Below are 14,326 nucleotides of genomic sequence, written 5' to 3' on the forward strand. Positions count from 1 at the left end.
CTCCCACCTGCACAATTGAGAAAAGCAAAGCTGTTGCTGGTAGCTAGGATCCAGATAGCACAGGCTGTGAAGCACTCATTAAAATGAAGAACTTCGTGATGGGCAGCATGCTTAACAATTGGGTGGTCCAGTTGTTTCTTGGCCACAGTTTGTTAGTGGCCATTCTTGCAGTCAGGCAGTTTGTTGGTTGTCACGGCCACATAGAATGCAACATAGTGGTTGCAGCTTAGCTTGTAAACAAGCTTGGCTTGTAAATCACATCACTGGTTTCACAGGTAGCCCTGCCTTCGATGGGATAGGTGATGCTTGTGATCCCAAACTGCATAACTAGTGGTGGGAGAATGTGTGGGACAGATCATGCATTGAGGTCTATTACAGGGATACAATTCATGAGGCAAGGAGCAGGGTGGCAAGGGATGGACAAGAATATTGTGTAGGTTTGGTAGGCAGCAGAATACCACCGTGGGAGGGTTGGGGAGGATACTGGGTTGGACAGCCCTCATTTCAGGGCACGGTCTGTAAAGGCCTCATTGAGACCACTGGTATATTCGAGATGGTCTGTATATCACTGGTGAAGCAACATCCATGGGTGGTTTGGCTGTATGGAAGTGACTTGTTGGTGTGGAAAGGGTGGAAGCTGTCGAAGTGGAGGTATTGCTGGTGGTTGGTAGGTTTGATATTAATGGAGATAATGATGTCGTGATCTTTGAGGTGGAGGTCAACATTAATGAAGGTGGCTTGTTGGGTTAAGGAGGACCAGATGAGGCGAATGGGACAGGAGGTCCTGGAAGAATGTGGATATAAAGTCCTCACCTCTCAATTCATATCCCAAAAATTTCATCAGTTAATCTGAACCAGGTGAGAAGTTTGGGATTCTATGTGTTTAGGAAGATTTCCTCCAAACCCCCCTTTGATAAGTTAGCATAGAATAGTTCCGTGCAGGTGACCATTGCCAAACTCCAGATTTTTTTTTGTAGGTCACACCTTAGAAGAAACTTAATTGTGGTTGAGAGCATAGTGATGGTGACCAGGAAAGAAGTACTCGGAGAGAGAGACACAGAGAGAGACAGAGACAGAGACAGAGAGAGAGGTAGGTTCTGGGATGGGCCTTAGGATTTGAGGAGAGACTGGAGATCTTGCTGTATTTCTGGAATGGGGTCACTTTGTCAGAGTTTGTAGATGGAGGAATCTGACAGCTGCTGGAGTCCTTCCGCCAGGTAACCCTTGTGGTTCGAAACAACAGTGCTGGAGCCTTTGTCAGCAGGTAATATAATAAGATCAGGATGAGATTTTAGGTGGTGGATTTCGCTTCTTTCTTCAGATATTGGTTAAGGAGAGAAGGTCTTTAACAAGTCCAGCATGATAGAGTTTGGGAGTGGGGCAAAAGGTGAGGACTTCAGAAAGGCTAAGGCTTTTGGAGGAAAGATTTGACTGTGTTTCAGGTTTGTTTAGGCTCTGGATTCTTTACGGTGAGGTTCTGGATTTTGTGTTGTGGTGGGAGGAAAGTTTCAAGGGTGGATTTAAGTTAGTAGGTATGCAAGGGAGGGTTTGTCTGCTATGAGGGGATGTGGGGAGGTTTGGAAGCTGTCATAGAGGTGGTGGATAGTGGTGGTCAAGGGCGGGAGGAGGATGTGGACAGATTGGAGAGTTTTTTTGAAGTGGTGTGTTTCCACATAGGTTTGTTCATTTTTTTGCCTTTCCGTATTGGCCTACTCCCTCATGTTTCATCTTGTGTCCCCATGCGTCATCCATTCCATCCTTTTTGTGATTTTTCCAATGTATGTTGGTGTATTTTTGTGAATTTTTTCACGTGTATTTCTACGTTATTTAAGTATTTTCACGCATATTTCTACGTTATTTAAGTATTTTCACGCGTTTTTATCCTCCACCATGTATCCTTCCGCCTCCCGTCCGCACCAATACTGAAAAGTTTTCTTACCCCTAGCCAGAAACCAGTCCCACATACTGTTCCTGCATTGTTACTTGGGTCATCTGATCCCGGTCTTATTATCCTACCTGCTGACAAAGGCCTCACCAATGTTGTTTTGAACTGCAAGGATTACCTGGCAGAATGACTCCCCCATGTGTCAGATTCGTCGACCAACAAACTCTGCCATGCTGACCCCATTTACCACACACCTACCTCCTATATGCTTCTGTAAGTCCATAAACACAAACACCCAGGACTTCCCATTGTAGTTAGTTAACACGTTCACCACTGAGAGAATCTGCTCTCATAGACCAATACCTTCAGCATGCTTGCCATCATATATGAAAGATAACAAATTCCTGTTCCTTTATGACATGCTGCCCTGCTCACCACTATTGATGCCATCTACCTCCACACAACTGTCTCTAATGCTCATGACCTTGCCGCTATTGAGCAGTACCTTTTGCACTGCCTGAGGTATTACAAACCTACAATCTCCTTCCCAGTCACCAACACCAACTATGTCTTCAACCACAATTATTTCTCCTTTGAAGGAATCACCTATATATATATATATATATATATATATATATATATATATATATATATATATATATATATATATATATATATATATCTAAGGTATGGCAGTGGGCACCAGTGTGGCACTATCCTTTGCCAACTGATCTTTTCATGGCCATATAGAGGAATCCCAAACCCATCTCGAAATGTACCAAAGATCCTACTGAGGCCTTTACAGACATTAATTACCCTCCAGTCTTGTACAGAAACAGATCTCCCATGCCTTCTCTCCAGTCACCCACCACCTCCCAAAGTCCCACAGAGGAGCATTCTGCTTGTGACTGTGTCACACAGGACTGGAGCAATTGAATCATACTGTCCACCAGGGTCTTGACTCTTTCTCGTTGTGACCCGAAATGAGGAATGTCCTATCCACTATCCTTCCCACCACTCCCATAGTCGGTATTCTGCCACCCACTGAACCTACACACTATCCTTTTCCATCCCTACACAACGCTTGCTTCCGAAGCCCTTGCCTCTTGGCTCATATCTCTGTAATAGATCTAGATGCATGACCTATCCCACACATCCTCCCACCACCACGTATCCAATTTGGTCACAAGCATCATATATCCTATCGAAGGGAGGGCTACCTTTGAAAACCAGTTATGTGATCTGAAAGGTAAGCTGTGTTCTGTGCATCCATGACAACCAACAAGCTGTTTGCATGAATGGCCAGTGACAAACTGTGGCCAAGGAAAAGCTGGCACACCCAGTTGCTGAGCATGCTGACCATTGCAGCGGTCTTTATTTTAATAACTACTTCACAGTTGTGTCCCCTGGATCCTCGCTATCAACAAGTACTTTTCTGAATTGCACAGTTGGGAATTCTCCCTGCAAATTATCCCATGTTCCTGTAACCCTCCTGGCCTCAGCCTTCATTAGATATTATCCTTCACCCACCTATCCTTTACTTTTTCTGACTCCACAGACTTTTGTTTTACAAGTGTGCCCACTGTCTTTTTAATTCTCTGATTTACCCCATCCCGCCCTCTGTCTGACCTCCTAAAAGTACCTAGTTGCCGAAGCCACACCCTCCATCCGTCTCGTCCCTGTATGCTCCCACAAATACGATTTTACTGTCCCCCACTCATACCCTGCTCTCCCTAGCCGCCACAGCTGCCTCCTTACCCCCACCACCCAGATTGCTTCTCCCATACTGCACAGTTGCTCACAGCCTGGCGTTGGCTGCGAGAGGCAGTGGTCACGTGTGTGAGCTATGTTTGCGTGAATTTCTGTGTGTGTGTGTGTGTGTGTGTGTGTGTGTGTGTGTGTGTGTGTGTGTTTTTGGTGTCTATTTCAGAAGAAGGCCTTCTTGTGTGTTTAGTAGTCAGTCTGTTGTGCCTGTCTATGACTCAACATATCAGCTATATGGTGAGTAGCAGTCTATTATTTTCATAATACTGTCATTAAACGAAACTTTCAAAATAAAATATATAATTTCTTGCTACTTGTAAAGTTGAAGGTGTTTAGTGAATAACAAGAAGCAAACTTGCACAATATGTAATTAATCTATGAAGTAAATAAATAAATAATAAAAAAAAGAGGAGCTTATTTTTCATGATAAGCTTTGTGCAGTGACTCATTGCTGGTCTTCTTTCTCCCCCAGTTTTTTTATAGCTTGTAAGGAAAATATCAACATAATAAATCTTTCTATCTTCCTGTAATTCATGCTGTGATGGCATTTTCAACCTTTTACCGCTTTATTCATTGATAGTTGATGCAATCCAGAATGTGATTTCAGAAGTTTTCCTATCATGTTTGATGAAAGTGACACTTTTAGGTGTCCTTTCTGTGTACGGTATTTTGATATGTTAGTCTTCTTTTATGTTATTTGTTGGTCACTGGTCACACAAATATCAAGATTGGTTTTGACTTCGTAGTGAATCATCATCATATGATCTGAATATGTTACATATATCTAAAAACAAAGATGATGTGACTTACCAAACTAAAGCGCTGACAGGTCGATAGACACACAAACATACACACAAAATTCAAGCTTTCGCAACAAACTGTTGCCTCATCAGGAAAGAGGGAAGGAGAGGGAAAGACGAAAGGATGTGGGTTTTAAGGGAGAGGGTAAGGAGTCATTCCAATCCCGGGAGCGGAAAGACTTACCTTAGGGGGAAAAAAGGACGGGTATATACACACACACACACACACACACACACACACACACATATATATATCCATCCACACATATACAGACACAAGCAGACATATTTAAAAACAAAGAGTTTGGGCAGAGATGTCAGTCGAGGCGGAAGTGCAGAGGCAAAGATGTTGTTGAAAGACAGGTGAGGTATGAGTGGCGGCAACTTGAAATTAGCAGAGATTGAGGCCTGGTGGGTAACGGGAAGAGAGGATATATTGAAGAGGAAGTTCCCATCTCCGGAGTTCGGATAGGTTGGTGTTGGTGGGAAGTATCCAGATAACCCGGATGGTGTAACACTGTGCCAAGATGTGCTGGCCGTGCACCAAGGCATGTTTAGCCACAGGGAGATCCTCATTACCAACAAACACTGTCTGCCTGTGTCCATTCATGCGAATGGACAGTTTGTTGCTTGTCATTCCCACATAGAATGCATCACAGTGTAGGCAGGTCAGTTGGTAAATCACGTGGGTGCTTTCACACATGGCTCTCCATTATGACAGCTGCCACCCATTCCACATCAAACGGTCCCTTCCCTACAGCCTAGGTCTTCGTGGCAAACGAATCTGCTCCAGTCCGGAATCCCTGAACCATTACACCAACAACCTGACAACAGCTTTCACATCCCGTAACTACCCTCCCGACCTGGTACAGAAGCAAATAACCAGAGCCACTTCCTCATCCCCTCAAACCCAGAACCTCCCACAGAAGAACCACAAAGTGCCCCACTTGTGACAGGATACTTTCCGGGACTGGACCAGACTCTGAATGTGGCTCTCCAGCAGGGATACGACTTCCTCAAATCCTGCCCTGAAATGAGATCCATCCTTCATGAAATCCTCCCCACTCCACCAAGAGTGTAATTCCGCCGTCCACCTAACCTACGTAACATGTTAGTTCATCCCTATGAAATCCCCAAACCACCTTCCCTACCCTCTGGCTCCTATCCTTGTAACTGCCCCCGGTGTAAAATTTGTCCCATGCACCCTCCCACCACCACCTACTCCAGTCCTGTAACCTGGAAGGTGTACACGATCAAAGGCAGAGCCACGCGTGAAAGCATCCACGTGATTTACCAACTGACCTGCCTACACTGTGAAGCTTTCTATGTGGGAATGACCAGCAACAAACTGTCCATTCACATGAATGGACACAGGCAGACAGTGTTTGTTGGTAATGAGGATCTCCCTGTGGCTAAACATGCCTTGGTGTACGGCCAGCACATCTTGGCACAGTGTTACACCATCCGGGTTATCTGGATACTTCCCACCAACACCAACCTATCCAAACTCCGTAGATGGGGACTTCCTCTTCAATATATCCTCTCTTCCCGTTACCCACCAGGCCTCAATCTCTGCTAATTTCAAGTTGCCGCCACTCATACCTCACCTGTCTTTCAACAACATCTTTGCCTCTGCACTTCCGCCTCGACTGACATCTCTGCCCAGACTCTTTGTTTTTAAATATGTCTGCTTGTGTCTGTATATGTGTGGATGGATATGTGTGTGTGTGCGAGTGTATACCCGTCTTTTTTTCCCCCTAAGGTAAGTCTTTCCGCTCCCAGGATTGGAATGACTCCTTACCCTCTCCCTTAAAACCCACATCCTTTCGTCTTTCCCTCTCCTTCCCTCTTTCCTGATGAGGCAACAGTTTGTTGCGAAAGCTTGAATTTTGTGTGTATGTTTGTGTGTCTATCGACCTGTCAGCGCTTTAGTTTGGTAAGTCACATCATCTTTGTTTTTAGATATATTTTTCCCACGTGGAATGTTTCCCTCTATTATATGAATATGTTACGTAGTTAGAAGTCAAATGAACAAACCAGGAGAGGTACCATTCTCAGCTTGTTCTGTTGATGAGTTACTATGTATCTCATTCAGGCCATCCCCCCTTCCCCATTTTTCTTTATGGTTGCCTCCGTCCCCTTTCCTAATTCATCAAAACTTAGTCAGATGATCCAAAAAAGTTGCATAGTTAGTAGTAAACTGGACAGGCCAGGAGGGGCACAGTTTCTGGCTTGTTCTGTTGGTTTACTTTCTTTTCAGTACTTCTTCATTTGATCAGTGTGTTGTTGTTTCTGAACTTTTGACTACTGATCTCAAATTTTTCTTTTTTTGGTTCACTCTGGAGATGAGAACCTAAAATCTGTAAAAATGTATCTCTGAACAGAATTTCATTTTCTTCACCTGTTTCAGATTACTAGTGATTCCTTGGGGCAACCAGAGGGACTTCTTTTATGGTTGACATATTCAAAAATTCTGTTGCATATCCTATTTTTATTCATTTGAACCAGATGGTTATAAAACATCATTCTACATTTTCCCACCATTACATCTATTCATTCAATTTTTTTGTACAGATCTTCATTACTCTTATTCGTATATTCTTCGTGTTTTATTGGCCCCATTATTTTGCTTAGGACTTTCCTCTTTCTTTTCCTTGTTTTGTATTTCTGGTCTCACTCAAATGCAGGCATTCGGCTGAGTATAAACATTTTATTACCATAACATAGTGTTGTAACTTTGCTACAAAGGAGATGGATCTTATTGTGTGCAACTTTGCTGAGGAGGAGATGGATCTTATTGTGCACATCCTTAGTTACCGGTAACTGAAAGGCCATTTCCATCTTCCTTGTTCTGAGTTTATTAGCCCCATGTCTCACAGCCGTTCTTCTGTATTACCTCACCAAGATATTTACTTTTATTGACTATTTTAATTTTTCTGTAATGTAAAATAGGCAACAGAACATCTCCTTGTGTAACGCTTGTTTGTACATCAAAAGTTTCAGACATATTAGCTAAAACTTTAGCTTCATATTATGTATTCATTAGTAGTTATCAAATTATATTTCTTGTTTTATATCTACACCAAATTCTTCCCATATTTGAATTGTTGATGTTCTGTCAACAGAGTGGTATGCCTCTGTACTGTCAACAGAGTGGTATGCCTTTGTAAAGTCCAGTAACACAGTGACAAAGGGCATGTATCTTGTTATTCTGTTTTGTATTATGAGCTTAAGATGCAGGATGTGTTCCACAAATGACCTTCCCTCCTGAAATCCACCTCAATACTCTTCAATCTTGTCATCTGTGTGCACCTGTAACCTATTATGCAGTGTTTTAGAAAGGATCTTGTATGAACAGGGAACATTGATATTCCTCTGTAGTTGATGGCATCAGTTTAATCTCCTTTCTTACGTAAAACCTGAATTTACGCTTCCAACCCTCTTGAATTTCTTATGATTAGCCACATAGTCTGCTTTACTTGTTTTAATGTTTGCAATAGATTTCCTTCAGCTAGTTTCCACAACTCTGTGACAACTCTATCTTCGCCAGCTGCTTTGTTGTTATTCACATCTTGAATGATTCCTTCTTACCTGGTGACTTCACTTCAGAAATTTAGATGTAAACACACTTTTGGGTTATCACAGTTTAATAGTTTCTCAAAATATTTAGCTAATAATTCAGTCCTCTTTGTTGAACGCTGGCTTTCCATTTTCTTTTCAATAACTAAGTTTTGGTTGGTTATACTTAGAGAAGTTGTATTGAAACACTTTGTAGAATTCTTGAGTCTTGTTTTTTCTGAATATCCTTTTCAAGTTCAACTGATTTGGTCTTCTATCATATATACACTTAATGTTTCATGTCGCTTTTGCTGTTTGTCATCGAACTACCTTAAATTTTAAAAATATGTGTTCTTTGTTGTGCAAACGCCACTCTTGGCATTCCTGCTTCCATTTTGTCAAGGCATCCACCATGGTTTGACCACCTATATTTCTTAGTTCCTCTTGTTGAACATGTTCCCACAGCAATCTTCATCATCCTGTCCTCTGTCTTTTTCAGTGTTTGGGGTATATTGTCTCCGAGTTTTGAAAGGAGCCTTTCATGTATTACTATGGTGTGTGAATCAAGTCTAGCTATAGTGTAATCTATTCCATTATTCGTCCCTTTCTTAACCTTCACATTCATGATCGTTTAGATTTTTCTTGAACATTTCAACATTTACATCTACATCAGTACACAGCAAGCCACCTGATGGTAAGTCTTTGAGGGTACTTCCGGTACCTCCATTTGATCACCCACTTTTCCTTTCCATTTGCAAATGGCATTTGTGAAGAATGATTGTCGGTAAATCTCCATATTAGCTTTAATTTCTCAAATTTCCTCATTGCCATTTTGCTAGATGTATGTGGGAGGATGTAATATTTTGTTAAACGCTTCCCAGAACAGCTATCAGAATTTCAGTAGTAAACCTCTCTGTAATGAACAGTGCTTTTCTTTTAGAGTCAGTATCTGCAGTCCATTGAGTGTCTCTGTAATGCTCACATGCTGACTAAATGTTCCTGTGATGAAACAACACACTACACTTTGTGTGATCTTATCTCTGTCTTCTGGTAATGCAACGTGCTAAGGATCCCACACTGATAAGCAATACCCAAGAATTGTGAATAATAGTTTCGTAAGCTGCCACTTGTGTGGATAAATTATTAGTTTTATGTTGTCACTCTGTTGAAAGTTACTCCTGATGATGGTAGTTCCTAGGTATATTACAATAATTACTTTTTATAGCAATTTGTTTGCCCCTAGTACAGTTGTACAGTATTGGTTTCTTCTCCTGTGTATGTGCAGTAGGTTATATTTTATTTACATTCAGGGACAATTGACGGTCAGTGTACCATTCATGTATCGTCTGCAGGTCCTCCTGCAAATTGCTGCAGTCTTTTGATGCAACCTTCTTATGTACAACAGCGTCATCCGCAAATACCTCTTGGAGCTTCCAACATTATCCACTAGATTATTCATATATGTTTTTAATGAAAACAGTCTCATTTGCCAATCTGCTTTTATTAATAAGTATTACGCATTTCACCCTTGTAAGGCATCACCAAATTATCTGGAAACGGAACAAAAATAATGCCACAATATAGTAAAATGAATGAGGCATCGTTCTAAGCCGTGCAGCCATGCATACAAGGGACAGAAATATATGCATAAACTACAGTAAAAATGTTGTAGGATACCTTCATCTCTCATTTGCCAGTGAAGGGCAGACACTAATTTGCAGGCTCATCAGAATGATATCCAGCATGCTAATGTAGAGGAATGACAAGCAGAAGGTAACACAGCTGCTGTAATCTTTTCTTGCAACAGTATAGTGTTGAGCAAGATGAGTCAGATGATAAAGAAAAGGAACAAGATAAGAACAACAACCACTTTCCAGCATATGATGTATTCAAAAACTGCCCTTAAATATTTTGAACAACAGCCAACCACCACAGCTATGGACATAATGTTGGCGAAGAAATAGCATGGTGCAGCCGCTAAGTCAAAGATTAAGAAATTAATACAAGAAAACATTTCACTCTTCTTGAAATCATTGTGTCTACCTTCTTTTGTTTGCCCTTCCTTTAATTAGAAATGTAATTTTTCTTACTTAATTATAATTTATTACAATGTGCGGAGCTCTGTAAATGAGAACTGCATTCCCCTCTGGTAATCTGATCACCATAGCAATCTGACCACCACCTGGTCCCAAAAGTTATGGTTAGTTGAGGTTCTTCTGTACTTAAGTTCTGCAATAAATTCAGCTAGTTGCAGCAGTTACATTGCTTACAAATCAATAGAGCAGGTCATAACTACTGTAAAACCCCATTTTTATGTTACTGCATTTTTCCCCCAGCAGAAGTCCTATTCTATCAATAAAACACTTTCCTGTAATTACCGTATTTACTCGAATCTAAGGCGCACTTTCTTTCCGGTTTTTGTAATCCAAAAAATCGCCTGCAGCTTAGAATCGATTGCAAAGTAAGCGAAAGTTCTGAAAAATGTTGGTAGGTGCCGCCACAATTAACGTCTGCCGTCGAATATATGTAGCGCTACACAGGCATGCTTTGCAGGCACAAAGATAAATACTGGCACCATAACCTCTGCGTCAGTAAATAAATTTAAAAAAAAAAAAAAGTGGAAGACGAGCTGTTTTCTCCGCCCCGAGTTTCGACCACTGCATTTTCATACATTATCCAATGAAGTAAATACAAATTCCGTATTGTTCATCTTCGAATGTAGCAGCCTTTCAATGTACTACGAAAATCCGACTGGCAAGACTGTTTGGGATATTTGTCTGTCAATATGGCTAAATCTACGTTCTGAATTTTTTCCTACCTGTGACAAGAGATGGTTGCTAATAGGAACTTTTATGAATTGTGAATCACATGCAGTATTCTCTTCACCATAAGAATAATACGAATGTAAAGATTTTGCCATGTATTCTTTCATGTTTGCTGCTATCTCACTTAAATCCTGTCTGCCTAATAAACTACGAAACTAAGAGTGAGACAACAGCAAACGTGGAAGGATATACATATCATGTCATGTTTATATTTCTATTATTCTTGTGCCGAATAGTGATACAGTCAGAAATGAAGCACGGCAACTGACTAGATTTTTAAATCTAAGATGACTCTAATTTCTGTGCAGAATGTAATGTACTAAAGAAGCGTCTGCAAAGATTTTCAAACTGAAAAAAATGTTTGATAAACTCTCGTTTAGAACATCTTCTATCATACGCAGTCTATTATTTGGTTCTTGTTTATCATTATCAAAGAAAGCAGCAGTGTAAGTGACAACAAATAGCAGTCTCTTGCCATTGTTTCGCTAATGAGATGATTCGTCTCTTTTCTTTTAATTGTAAGCGGCAGTAGCGCACACAAAACCAAGTCATGCCGTGAGTGGCGACAGGCCGTAAACACTCATTATCAGAATGCGACAAACAATGCATGACACAGTACAATAATGCATTTTCAGATTAGAGTGACGTAAAAACCTATACCAAAGAGAACGGCACTTATCAGATCAAAGAAAAATAAGCAATCACTTCAAACCAGACGAAGCATGTGAAAAAGGAAGGGTAGCTGTATAAATGCGGACGGAGCGCCTGACGCATAGCAATGCCTACCTGGTAAAGCTTAACTGCTAAGCTTACGACTCGAACCAAACTACTGTAACTGTATCGCCATTCATTTGACCTAAATTGTGTCTCATATTACAATGGACCAACTTTTTTTCGATTTGGAGGTGCGGTCTAAAACTTTTCTCTCCCCTTGAATTTCGAGTCTCAAATTTCAGGTGCAGCTTAGATTCGAGTGTGGCTTAGATTCGAATAAATACGGTAATGATTCTGTCTTACAACATTTCCCGCATTTTAAGTTTTCTTTGACATTATCACGACTTTTAACATTGGTTCTCATACAGATTTCTTAAAAAAAAATGCTTCGTTTTCCTGTTCAAAATTAAATTGGAACAAAGCAGAAAATCTAGATTATACGCAAAGTTAATGGTCATGTAACATAGCATTAGCACAGTAAGCAAGATTTTCATTGTAAATAGTCTTCATGGGTTTGCTGCCGAATCACATTGTGTGAATTCCACAATATTTCCTCGGAGCAATTGTCCAACATTATCAGGTGGTTCAACCTTGCTCGTGGCTAGGTATGACTGACGGTATCCGCACACAGATGTCCAGTTTTTAGAACACGTGCACGTAGAATGTGCACCCATAGAAATCACGCATGCGCAATGATTTGCCCTGTTCAAATTCCCTGTGCCGAAAATCGAAGAGTGGCTTTCCCGCATGTGTGCTGTACGCTGCGTTTGTCAACAGTGCGGCCAAATGTTTCTCACCAGCGGCCGTACTAGGCCAGTGTTATGACGGGCCTTTTATAGAAGAATCTTGATTTTCACATTGTGATTTAATAGCAGCAAATGCAGGGTTCCAGGCTGTGCTCAGTTGAAATCCCGTATCCTTGATGAGATTATCAACTGTATTGATATGTGTTGATTCCTTAATGACGCAGTCCCAGAAAGACGATGCCGGGGCTAAAACTTCTGTCTTTTCATAAATCATACGATGTTCTGTATTCAGGCAGGGTTCCGCAATTGCCGACTTTTCCAGTTGACGAAGGCGTGTATGACGCTGATGTTCATCGCAGCATTCTTGTACTGTGCGGCATGTCTGGCCTATATACACTGCCCCACACTGACAAAGAATCTTGTACACACCACATTTGCTCAGTCCAAGGTCATCCTTAAGCGAACCCAAAAGGTTTCTCAATTTTGCGGATGGTTGAAAAACACACTTAATTCCGTATCTTTCGAGGACTCTTCCGATTCTTGACGACATGGCACCAAAATATGCGAAAAAAAGCCAAAGTGGTGGGTGTCTTCATGTCTTCATTCAACTCCATAGATTGAACTCGCCTAGGTCTGAATGCATTACGTATCTGTGTCTCAGAATAACCGTTTTGTCGGAACGCTGTCTTCAAATGTTGGATTTCGCACGTCAGGCTCTCAGGATGCTCTATGAACTAACGTACGTAATGCACTACCGCATTGTGCAGGATGATGGCAGCTTGTGGCCTGCAGATATAGATCTGTATGTGTTGGCTTGTGGAAGACGCTGTGTCCCAAGGTTCCATCTGCTTTCCTTTGTACCAACACACCAAGAAAAGGTAAAGTACCATTTTTTTCCACTTCCATTGTGAAGTTTATATTCGGATGGAGCGAATTCAGATGCTGAAGAAATGTAGGTAGAGTATCAAGTCCATGTGGCCACACCACAAATGTATCATCCACATACCGCAAAAAACGAGAGGGTTTGAGAGTGGCTGACTGTAGTGCTTTTTCTTCAAAGTCCTCCATAAAATAATTGGCCACCACAGTAGACAGAGGGCTTCCCATGGCGACACCGTCCATTTGTTCAAAATATTGGTTTTGAAATAAGAAGTATATTGAAGTGAGCACATGTTTGAATAATGCTACTATGTCCTCCTCAAACTTGTTCTAACGAGCTCCAAAGAGTCCTGCAAGGGCACCTTAATAAATAAAGACACAACATCAAAACTTACGTGGGAAGCCCTCTGTCTCCTGTGGTGGCCAATTATTTTATGGAGGACTTTGGAGAAAAAGCACTATAGTCAGCCACTGTCAAATCCTCTTGTTTTTTGCAGTATGTGGATGATACATTTGTGGTGTGGCCACATGGACTTGATACTCTACCTACATTTCTTCAGCATCTGAATTCGCCCCATCCGAATATAAACTTCACAATGGAAGTGGAAAAAGATGGTACTTTACCGTTTTTTGGTGTGTTGGTACAAAGGAAAGCAGGTGGAACCTTGGGACACAGCGTCTTCCGCAAGCCAACGCATACAGATCTATATCTGCAGGCCACAAGCTGCCATCATCCTGCACAATGCGGTAGTGCATTACGTATGTTAGTTCATAGAGCATCCTGAGAGCTTGTCAAGTTAAATTCAACATGTGAAGACAGTGTTCCAACAAAACGGTTATTCTGAGATACAGATACGTAGTGCATTCAGGCCTAGGCGAGTCCAATCCATGGAGTTGAATGAAGACATGAAGACACCCACCACTTTGGCTTTTTTTCGCATATTTTGGTGCCATGTCGTCAAGAATCGGAAGAGTCCTCGAAAGATACGGAATTAAGTGTGTTTTTCAACCATCCGCAAAATTGAGAAACCTTTTGGGTTCGCTTAAGGATGACCTTGGACTGAGCAAATGTGGTGTGTACAAGATTCCTTGTCAGTGTGGGGCAGCGTATATAGGCCAGACATGCCGCACAGTACAAGACTGCTGTGATGGACA

At 41.4% G+C, this 14,326-nt stretch overlaps 1 protein-coding gene across 1 annotated transcript in view; it reads left to right on the forward strand.

Annotated features, from left to right (window-relative positions):
• Positions 1-14,326, forward strand: part of LOC126457198 (piwi-like protein Ago3) — a 195,987-nt gene that overhangs the window by 132,332 nt on the left and 49,329 nt on the right. The gene's annotated exons all lie outside the window — the stretch shown is intronic.

Source organism: Schistocerca serialis, chromosome 2, assembly GCF_023864345.2.
Source record: "Schistocerca serialis cubense isolate TAMUIC-IGC-003099 chromosome 2, iqSchSeri2.2, whole genome shotgun sequence".
NCBI classification, from domain to species: Eukaryota; Metazoa; Arthropoda; class Insecta; order Orthoptera; family Acrididae; genus Schistocerca; species Schistocerca serialis.